This window comes from Pistacia vera, unplaced genomic scaffold (assembly GCF_008641045.1).
Source record: "Pistacia vera cultivar Batoury unplaced genomic scaffold, PisVer_v2 Contig118, whole genome shotgun sequence".
Lineage (NCBI taxonomy): Eukaryota > Viridiplantae > Streptophyta > Magnoliopsida > Sapindales > Anacardiaceae > Pistacia > Pistacia vera.
Window position 1 is genome coordinate 516,512 of NW_022195226.1, and position 12,628 is coordinate 529,139.

The following is a 12,628-nucleotide window of genomic DNA, read 5'->3' on the forward strand; positions in this document are numbered from 1 at the left end:
ACCCAGAAAGACCTAAGGTTTTTAAGAGTAACGTTATATGTATAAATAAATCTTATAAAGATTTATATATAGGATGAAGCAGCAAAAAATAAATGGAAAAGTTAATATGATGAGTTTGACTTTTTATATTCACTCTTCTATTTATTTTATGCTATATCAGTTTATATGTAAGATTTGTTTGTATATCTAGTATTATTGGGGTTTTTAATACTTTTAAAAAATGATAGATTTGTTTGGTACTTCACCGTGTCCGGGTGGGTGAATTAAAAAAAGGCTTGTACAAATATCAAAGAGATCCAGCATATTTGCATTGCATTTAGAAGATATTTGAGATTAAACTGTGTATTAGAAATGAAAACTATTTTTGTAACAACTAATACAACAAAAAATTGGCAAACAGTAACAAATAAAAGTATTACATCAGTACATTTACTTTTAGAAAAAATAGAAATAGAACATCAACAATTAAAAATAATAGCATCACCCTTTAAAAAAATTAATAACATAGATGATGTTAAAAAACAACCAACTCTAAGAGAATAAATATTTTGTTTAAATTTTTCTTGTGTTCATACACCATAGCAGTTACTGTTCATCCATAGCACTGATTATTTCTTAATTAAATTAAGGATTAGATAAATCTAGAAGCTTTTAATCTAGAACAACTCTAAAATTGATTCTAGGTTGCACTTGATCAGCTTGGAGGGTGCGTTTGATTAGCCTGTAACCGTTGGTCAACCGTGTTAGGTGGTCCCGAAGGTGGTCCCATACCTTGGTGGTCTCGATATCTAGGAGCAAAACTAGAACTTTTATGTTAGAATTATTTTAGAGATGTCTAATTTCTTAAGGAGATTAGGAAGTAACAATAGACGAGATGATAGTAATAGTAATAACGCTATTAGAATTAATAATCAACAACAAAACACAAATAATAATCAAGAATTAATGAAGTTATTAACACTCAAGAAATTAATACAAAAATTGATCAATACTTACATAACTGGAACATACCACCGGTTAGGAATGATACAATATGTCAAATAGGTAGTTTTGAATTTATGTCAGATTATTTTATTAAAACAACAGAAGACATAATAATGATATCCTTCAACTTTTCTCCGAAGAGGCAATGCATAAACATAGACAAAACAATTATAAATTTTTACACATAGAATTAGTTCAAGTAGTAGTAAAACCATTATTTAGATTAGAACAAAACATTCTAATATTAGTAATGTTAAGAGATGCAAGAAATTTAAACTTCAATAACTCTTTATTAACAGTATTAAATTCTAATTTAGAAAGTGATCCAGTATATTTTGATTGTTATCCAAACTTTACAGTAGGATTATATGATCCAACAATGATTCTGCATTAACAATTAATTTAAAAGCTTTTAATCTTACTTATCAAGATAAAACCCAACCAATAGCATTAATGTATAGAATTTATTACAAAGTTATGAATACTACAATTAGTCCAAGAGCCATTAGGATGTCCCCACCAAGACACACAGTTATTATGAAAGCTAATAGAACAAAACATAAAACTTCTACACCAAAAAGATTAGCTTGGGATGAAATTATTAAACAACCATATTGGAAATTAGAAAAATTATGCCCTCCAAAACCTTTACATGATAAAAATGAATCTAAAATACAATAAATAATACAAGAACCAGATGGTGCAATAAGATTAAAATTTAGAGAAATTCTTTTAGAACAAAATCAACCCATAATTACTAATAAAAATGATCACAGCCCTAGGATTGAAGAAATCACTACGCCTAAGCACTCATTAGCAAATTTAACAAGTAAATTAGTAGGTGTAAATTACTCCCCTCCTGTACCAAAACCTGCATATGATAACACATCAACTCCACCTAGTTCACCAACACAATTAGAAGTGTTAGGAAATTATAGTCAAATTAACACAATAACTAAACCCTTTGAAATTAACAAAGAATTATTAAAACAAGAATTCCTACAAAATTATAATAAAGAAAAAAGACAAATTTTCTTTAAATTATTTAAACCAGAAGAACAAAATACCCTTAGATCTGAATGGTGTAATACATAAGAAAAATTAAAACAATATATTTATTTCTTTAATTGGTTAGAAAATAGAAAATACTATCAAAATTTAAGTGAAAAGAAAATTATTTTTGTAACAATTAATACAGCAAAAAATTGGCAAACATCAACAAATCAAATTATTACATATGTATATCCACATCTAGAAGAAATAAAAATAGAACATCAACAAGCAGAAATAATTGCATCACTCTTTAAAAGAATTAATAAAATAGATGATGATAAAAAACAACCAACTTTAAGAGATATTAAAAATATTCAACATCAAAACAATTACTCTAATCAAATTCTCCACACTATTAGTCAACAAATGAATAAGATAGAAGATAATACTACACACATAATCAGAAAATTTTCAAAAACCCTTGGGAAGGAGATAGTAGAAATAGAGAATTCAACCTCTAATTCAACACCTTTTTATTCACAAAAATATGTTAAACCATTTTTTTACCCCTTTAATATACCAAAAGGAGAAATTGTTAAATTTAATAATCATAACACTATTTTAGAAACTATTAATAAAAAACCTAATGAATTATTACCTTCAAAATCGAACATTAATGTCCTTTTAAAATCAACCTTAATCAAAGAACATAATTATAGGAAAAGAAAATGTTCTTATTATAATAATAAAGGTAAAAGAATAAAATGTTGGAAATGCAAACAAGAAGGACACAATGCTCTCAAGTGTCCAACTAAAACACAAAAACAACAATCATTAAACCTTATTCAAGATAATTCTGATAATGAATCCAGTGATTCATCCGTAAATATAATTTATCAAGAAAACTCTACAGATATTTAGAGTGAATCTCTGTAAAACCCTAATAGTAGTAACTCATGTATGTCTTACTATTGTGCAATAAAATCAATAAATATGATATTAACCTTTAGACCTAAGTCAATAAATGTTATCACTAAATCAAAAGAATTTTTATTAGATATTATTGATAAAATTCAGGATAAAGATATTAAATGAGAATATTTATTAAAACTTAAAGAATTAATTTTATCTAAAGAAAAACAAAAGGATGTAGATTCTTATAATTTAAATGATATATTAAAAAGATTTGGAAAACCCGCACAAGTTACTCTTAGTGACTTGCAAAAGAAATTAATATTCTAAAAAATTAGGTCAAAGAATTACAAAAATATAATTTTGAAATTAAGACAGATTTATTATGTTTAAAAGCCTCTAAAGAAACTATAGGACAACCATCAACCTCAAAATCAGAATTAAAAATTATTGAAGAAACCGAAAAATCATTTATTAATGAAATCTCTAGAATTCAATTTCAAAAATGACATGTTTATATTAGGATTAATATTAATCATGAACTAGATATTATCACTTAAGCCTTAGTAGAAACATGAGCTGATCAAAATTGTATGAGAGAAAGATTAATTCCAAAAAAATATTATGAAAAAACAGAAGAAAGATTACATGGAGCTAATAGTCAACAATTAAACATTAATTATAAATGATCTAATGCACATCTATGTATACAAACTTTTGTATTAAAAATATTTTTATTCTAGCAAAAGATTTAGATCAAAATGTTATATTAGGTACTCCTTTATTACTCAAATTTATCCTTTACAGTAAATAATAAAGGAATTACTACAAATATTTTAGGACAAGAAGTAACATTTGAATTAATCATCCATTAGTAATTTAAAAAATATTTCTATATCTAGGATAAATGCAATTAATAAATTAGAGAGTCTAAAAATTGTTCCCGCAAGCAAATGAATCGATACTAGAAAATTTTTGGATGCTTGCATTACAAAAACATTTTAAAACTTTTTGCATAAAAATTTTAAAATTTTAAAAATTATGTTTTCAATAAAATACAAGAGTCAATTTTTTATTACTCTAATAGTCTCTCTCATAATAACTTACAAGACGAGATATTTATGAAAGAAAGTAAGGAAAAATGGGCACTCCCATCAAACCACAAAATAATCCAAAATCAAAAGCATCGTATGCAATGCTACCACCTCAACAACCTATTACTCCACAATCAAAACCTTCAAAACCCAATAAACAGAAAACCATTATTACCTAACCAAATCGGTTCACTCTTCTAGAGAAGAATCTGTTTCTTCATCACCCCCAAAAAATTACCAACGAGCCCTTACAATACTAACATCTTATTCACCTTTTCCATCAAAACAATTTAACATTAATCCAACTTTTCAATACATTGAAAAAGAAACAACCCAATCAATTTGTATTATTGAACCTGAATTCTGGGGACAAACTCTTCAAGAAACCTTATCAAAAATTTTCCCTCAAGATTTTCATTTTATTCTTGATGATATATTAAAAACAAGAACCTTTTATGAATTTATTTTAGTTGATACTGATTCAGTTGACATTACCCACAATCCAGATACAAATGATCCAAATAAAATTGCGTTTTCAAAATGCAAAATCAAAAAGGTTTTAAGACCACAAGATTGACGTATTGGAATTTATAAAAAACACCAATTTTCTGAAACTTTTATTCCTCAAGAATTTCCATATAAAGATTATCAAAAAGCCTGGTTTTATACTTTTTGTTTATCACATACAACACATTCTTGGTTCTTTATATTTGACAAAACTTGTCCAATAAACTTTCCCAAAATGATTTCATTTTTTTTAGTTTAAATGAAAAAATTCTCCCACCTTCGGTTTGGGCGGTTTGGGAAGGATATCAATTATTCACTAAAAATTTCGATAATAGCGAAGAACCTTTGTTAGCATTTTTCAGTAATTTCTTAATTGCTTAGATAATGAGTTGACAATTTTATATCATTGCACATCCTCCTCCAAAATTCAGAGAATTATGAAAAAAATTCTTTATTAACTGGTGGCCTAGCTTTTCCATCTAAAATGTTAGCGCATTAGCCGTGCAAGAATGAATTTCTCAATACCCTCATTTATGTCAACCTAAAAAACAATAAACATTTATGACGCAAAAATCAAAGCGTGCGTTTGGTTCATTATTTTGGATAAGATTTTGGGGATAGGATTGGATAGTTGAATAGGGTTATGATTACGAGAATAGAATTTGCAGAATATGTGTTTGGTTGAGTATTTTGACCTTGATACTTGTGTTGAATATTTGATTAATATATTTTTTTATAAATAATTTATTAATATAATATTTGATTGAATTTTGTTAAAATAATGTATTATTATATATATAACTTATCAAGTTACATTTTAATAATACTAAATATTTTATTGGTAATTTTATCACCCGTAGATATTAAAAAACAAAAACCCATATTAATTTCAAGTACTAATCCAACTGTTTAAAAATATCACATTAATACATATATCACAAAAGTACTAACTATCAACCCTTATAATCATTATTACAAGTATACTTCATTAACAACTACGACATGGTCCACTGTGCTGCCCACAGTGCATTCGTTATGTTATCCCGTATAGTCGTCATGTTGTCTGCAATATCTTGTTGCGGTTGACTCGGTCCTTCTCCATTTCACCCATATTCTGCCCCATTTTGGCGATCACCATATACTTGCTCATTACCTGTACTATTATTGGTTTGTTCGAAGATACGATCGTCCATATTGTACATTCTGATAAAATTATGAAGTGCACAACATGCCATAACAATCTTCCCTTGTTTGTCCAACGGGTAATTGTTCATTTCATTTAGAATACAAAACCGTCTTTTCTAAACACCAAAGGTTCTCTCAATAACATTGCAGAGTGAAGCATGTCTGTAGTTAAACAACTCTTGTGGCCCCCTTCGGTTACGGCGGTGATCAGAAATATGGTAAGCCACTCGCCGATGAGGGGCGAGGAACCCATCTCTATTTGGATAACCCGCATCAACCAAATAGTATTTCCCTGTAATAATATCAGATATTTTATTTGAATTACAAGGCCTCAACAATGGAGGTAATACGCTATAATACGTCAAGAAAATACTTATACCTGGTGGAGGATGTGGGAATCCAGAATTAGGATCATTAATAATTGAATTTAAAACTCTTGAATCATGCGTAGATCCTTCCCATCCAGTAACGACATAAGTGAACATCATCTTAAAGTCGCATACAGCCATTACATTCTGTGACATCGATCCTTTGCGATTCTGGTACCTATCGGCAAATTCACGTGGAACTGAAGCATATACATGTGTGCCATCCATGGCTCCAATACAGTCCTATAATGAAAATTGAATTTTACTCATATTAACCTATTATAAAAATTAATAACACAATGAACTTAACTATCTACTAATAGCAAACATAATGAACCAGTACCTTAAAGAAAGGGTAATATTTCTGTCAGCTGATATTTCCCATGGAACATCATTGAAGTCAGATGGTCTGATAAACTCTGTCTTCAACTCACATATAGCATTGCAAACTGTCGTAACATGTCTAGAGATCTCTCACACGAATGTTGGAAATCCTCCATCATCGTTCTGATTGTCTCATTTTTTCCAACGATTGTTAGAAATATCATAACTTGTTCTTCCACACTCGTCGTCCTGGTTGGTTGCAATTTGTCGTGATCAGACAAAATTTCACATAACAATGTAAAACAGTCTTTGTCCATGCGGCATTTGTCATAGATCCTGTCAGGATGACCGTTGAGTACTTCCAACATGTACTGATGACCAGTTAATACAGATGTATGTCGTGGTTCACGCCTACCTGCTTCTAACGCGGCAACACCACAGAGTGCAACGGCTATATCTGTTAGTATTTCTTCTTCGTCCCTCTCATCTGTAGCACGTCATCTTCCTCCTGTACGGCGAGACGACGCCATTTAAACCTACACATTTGTAAAACATTTATCAACAATTAACAGTTGTTGTACTACTTAGCAAAATATAACAGTCAATATGTAATTGTAATGACAATCAAAAATGGTGTTTACACATGTAATATCACATACATAAGTTCATACAGTAGCATTATAAATTGTAATTGTAATGACAATTGCCCACTGACGCATACAAAATTATTGCCAAACACTTATGAAATATAGTGTCATCTACTTATTACTGGGAAACTTGGTATAAATCCAATTAGCCTTTTCCTCTATTGGGAGTTTCACAAATATCTCTCGCCACCCTGGATTTTCATATAAGTACGTGACAACCGGCAGGTAAAACTGTGTTGGTACTTGCATGGCCGTCATGATGTCAATACAATTGCTCATGGAAAAAGGATCACATGGAGCACTGGTGTTCTCTTCTTCCCTCTCATCTGCACTGCGATTGGTAGCCCTCGATCCCATAGTCCGCTTCTCCGCAAGCTCATCCGTCAAGCTAAAAATGGCATCTATAAGTGCTTGTCCCTGGCCGCTTCTGTGCCTCCTATTTCTCGCTCTTCCATGGCTAGATGTGTTTGGCCGTTTTTCCCCTGTCGTCCGATCTAGGCCTGCAATAGAACCGAACATGAACGAACAGGCCCGTTTGAAAATAGTTTGATAAGCACGTTCGATTGTTCGTGTTCGTGTTCGTGTTCGTGTTCGTGTTCGTGTTCGAACAAACATAGAATGTGTGTTCGTGTTCGAACAAACATAGAATGTGTGTTCATGTTCGTTCGATTAACAAAAAGCTCGTTCGTGTTCGTTCGTAACTCGTTCGACTAACTCGTAAATACCTATTCGAATAACTCGTTCGATAATTTGTAAATACCTGTTTGAATAACTCGTTCGATAACTTATAAACACCTGTTCGAATAAAAAATATACACCAACTTTCCAATTCATGCTCTAAAATACAAATATGCAACAATTTATAATTCATACCCATTTAATTTAACATTTGAAAATAAACCAACTCTCTATTTATATTTATATTTTAAATAAATCAATAAAAACTCAGTAAATTAAAATAACTGACCATCATAAATAATAAAACTTCAAAATAAATTAAATAGAACAATAAACCATTCAAAACAAATTTAGTTTCATATCAAACATTGCACAAACAAAAAGAATTTGCATTTTGCATAGACATTACAGCACAACCAAAAGGATTCCAAGGAGTGAACTGGCCACGATATAGTATATAGTGTGAACCTACAAAGAAAAAAAATTGAAAATCATTAGTAATAATAGACTGATTTTATGGCTACACTTAAAAACATAATCATATATCAATATACTTGATTCAATAGATGGAAAGATCAATCTCCAATTTCTCCTCTGTCGAAAATACAAAAAGAAAAAAAATTAAGTTAGAATAAATATCAAACCATTAAAATAATTAAATACTTATATAACTTAAAAACATAAATCTTACTTTGCTCTTTTTCTTTACTCCATGGAGATTGCGACACCAATCTCCACCACAAAGTAGCACTTCTACAGTTGTCGGAGACAATGATGATCGATAAGAGTCAATAACTCTGTCACCAACACTAAAAGTCGCCTCCGAAGCCACCGTGTTTATAGGAATGGCTAGTATATCATGAGCCATCCTAGATAAAATCTTATGCTTCATGCTGTTCACCTTCCACCACACTAGTGCATCAAATGTGTTTGGACCTGGTTGACAAACATAACGTGACTCCTCCAAATAACAATCCAACTCTGACTTTTCTGAATGAATATCTTCATCCTCAATAAGATAATGCTCTAAATCAAATTCCCCATAAGTAGGAGCTTCGGTTTCTACATTCATCTGAGTAGACATGTTCATTCCAACATTTTCTTCATTGTTGGAAGAGTGGAATTCCTCTACATATTCCTTGTACAACTCATACAATGCATCCCGTACTTTGGTGATATTTGCTCGTGCTTCAGACTCGGGATACAGTCTAGGGAAAGAAACTTCAATCACCTTCATTTTATATCTCGGATCCAAGACAACGACAATCAACATCAACAAATTACATTCATCCCAATATTTATCAAACTTCTCCTTCATCTTTTTCACCATAACTCGAATAAATTCATTTTCATCTGTTGCCTTTTTATCAAGCATTTTTTTAATCCAAAAAACCTCATTCAAAAATATATTAGAAGTAGGGTAATCACTCCCAGAGATTAAATTGGTCACCGTACTAAAAACTCCCAAAATATCACATACCTTCTAAACTTTCTCCCAATCCTCATCACTAGGAGAATAAATAAACCCAGAGTCTCTGTCTTTGAATCTCAGAAACACATTTTTAAATTGTAGTGCAGTTACCATCATCTCCTACGTCGAATTCCATCTTGTTTTACAATCTAAAATCAACTTTCGACTAGGCAACTGTAGTTGTTGCACAATCTGTGAGAAAATTTGGACCGTGCTCTCCGATTGGTTGATGTACCACACACTATCATGGATTTTTTTAACAATATCCTTAATCTTAGAAATGCCATCTTGAACCAAAAGATTCAAGATATGTGCACAACACCGCACATGGAATAGCTTCCCTCCACAAACCAACCTCCTGGTTACTGAAAAATTCTCTCTCAATGTTTTGATTGCTACATCATTACTAGAAGCGTTATCGACAGAGATAGTGAACACCTTGTTTTCAATACCCCATTCTTTTAGACATATATACACCGAATCAGCAATTTGAACACCCGTGTGAGGAGGATCAATATGTACAAAGCTCAATACCCTTTTCTGCAACCTCCAGTTACAATCAATAAAATGTCCAGTTATAACCATATATTCTATATTCTGGTTACTTGACTTCCACAAATCCATCGTCAAGCTTATCTTGTTGACATTCTTCAAAACATTCATTAACTTCTTCTTCTCAATCTCAAACACAGACACACAATCTTTTTTATTTGCTGTGCGCGATATTTTTTCCCACTCAGGCATCCTGGTTTTTTGCATTAGATTGAAACCTTCTTCCTCCACAATGGTAAAAGGATGCTCATGCATCATGACCCATTGCGCAGCTCTTTCCCTCATCCTCGCCATATCAAATTTGTCATCCCAAAGAACAGGGGGTTGTGAGTCACCACAACTTGAACTTGGCTGGAAAAATTGTTATCCACCACTATCTTGCCTTTCGTTAAGCCTTTTCCTGAGACATTCCTCTGAATGTTGTTTAAGTTGAGTAGTGGGCCTCGTTTTCAGTAGCACATAGATTATCTTATAATGAATGCATTGTGTCTTTACCTTTCCGTCAGGCAGTTGTAACACCTCTTTGAAATCATTCCACACCGCCGATGTCTTTGCCCTCTTCTTCCTTCCAAATGCGTTAACATCACCCCCTTGGGTCTCCTCTTGTTCTTGACTTCTTGCTTGAGTAACCGAGGTAGAACTAATTGTATTTGATTCCCTTGTGGTTGGGGCTTCGAAGCCTTCCATTATTTCACTGATATTTATATCATGAGAGAAAGAATTCACAAATTGAAATGATTTACAACACTAAAGCTGATGATAACACAAGAATTGGAAAATGATTTCGAAATAAAATTTAATATCTTCCAGAAGCAATGGATGTTGAAAATGGACAAGCAAAACACCCTCCTCTCGGCCTTCTCGGCTTAATCTAGATGTCACAGTGCTGCGTTGATTTCTTTTGCCTCTGAATCTCCTTTTTGTTTAACAATCCTGTGTTGGAATTTTGATGTGATTATTTTATGTTTGAACATGCAGGTATATCTAGCATCTATAAAAGGAACTCCCTATGTTACAAGTTAGCAACATAAATTATTTGTAGTAGGTTTGTTGGTATTACAACAGAAACTATAAAAAAGGTTTTCTTTTAACTTTAATTAGTCTACAACTCATAGAAACAAAATTAATATCAATGATGAAAATAAGGAAAATATGTAATTGCTTATACAGCTATTATACTTGAGTCGTCTGTAACTCATATTGAAAGAAAACAATAGATATATTTGGAAACACTCATGTTATGGCAGGTTAGTGTCAACTGCATACAATTTCCATAGACGGTACATAACATTTACCACTGGTAGATAATTATCAAATGAGGGAAAAAAATTTGCTTTTCAATGCACTAAATTTTGAAGATAAACCTCTTATCGAGAATATGGATGATTGGCAAAATTTTCAAGGATTTGTTATTGGTTTTTATTATTTTATATAAAGACAAGAGTGGTCCATCTTCTTTGACATATACAACATTGAAAAATACGAGCAGGTTTTGCCTAGGCTTAGAGGAGAGGTCTTAGCACTAGAAACTTGCAATCTAGCATATTTACATGGTTTTTTGCTTCTTTTATTAGCCCAATAAAGCTTTTTAGACAAATATTAGCAAAAAGTTGTATGAAAATTTTCAGACAAATATGTTATTTGAAAAATATATGGATCTGTTTGTCCCAGAGTAAAATGAGCAAAACTAAACGAATATGGACTTTCCTCAAGAGCCAAACAGCGATTCATGAAAACAGAAAACAAAAAAATAACTTACGAGAAAATTAAAACTGCAGCTTCTTTGAATATGGACTTTTCTCAAGAACCTAACTGCTGAGTGTTGACTGTTGAGGCATTGGGGTTGTCGTTAAGCAAGTAGAAAACTGCAGAAAAAATTTGAGATGTATGATTAATTTGTTATATTATCATTACTGTCTATATATATATTTTGTATCAACGCCTATAAATTCATAGTGGTATGAGGGTTTATTGTAATATATGATTAATACAAATGTGTGATTAATTTAGGTTTAATTAAGCTATTATATTATTAAATTTATTATGCTATACATCACTTAATTATACAATATGTTATGTTTATCAGTTTACCATACTATATTTATTATTTATTAATTGAAATGCTATCTTATAATATTTAATTATTGATTACATTTAGAAAAATATGAAGCTATTATATTATTGGATTTACTATATTATATATCACTTGATTATACAATCTATTATGTTATTAAATTTGTCATGCTATGTATCATAATAATTTATTACTTTTTAATTAAAATGCTACATACTTATTTATTTAATTATTGATGACATTTGAAAAAAAAAATCCAAACATATTATATATATAAGAAAAACAAATTTATTACTTTTTAATTAAAATGTTATATACTTATATATTTAATTATTGATGACATTTTGAAAAAAATCCAAACATATTATATATATAAGAAAAACAAATGTATCATAATATTTTATTATTGATTAAAAAAAATTCATCCAAACTAAATCAAACATAATATAAAAATGAAAAAAAAAAATTTAATTATAATAATGCATAACATATTTTTCGAACATAAACGAACGAACAATCGAACGATTGTTCGCGAACAGATGGATTAGTCGAACGTATAATGTTCACGAACATAATCGAACGAACAACCCCTATTCGAACTCGATCGAATATATTATCGAACGAATATCGAACTGTTCGCGAACATTATCGAACAGTAATCGAACGAACAACGAACGTTTGTGAACTGTTCGGTTCATTTGCAGCCTTAGCAAGCACTAGATCCCCCACATTGTATTCCACATGCCTTTACTTCTAGTCCGCCCACTTCTTCATATTCTTGGTTGCTTTGTCGAGATACGCCCATATGATGTTGGCTTGCTCATGCCATTACTTAGCAA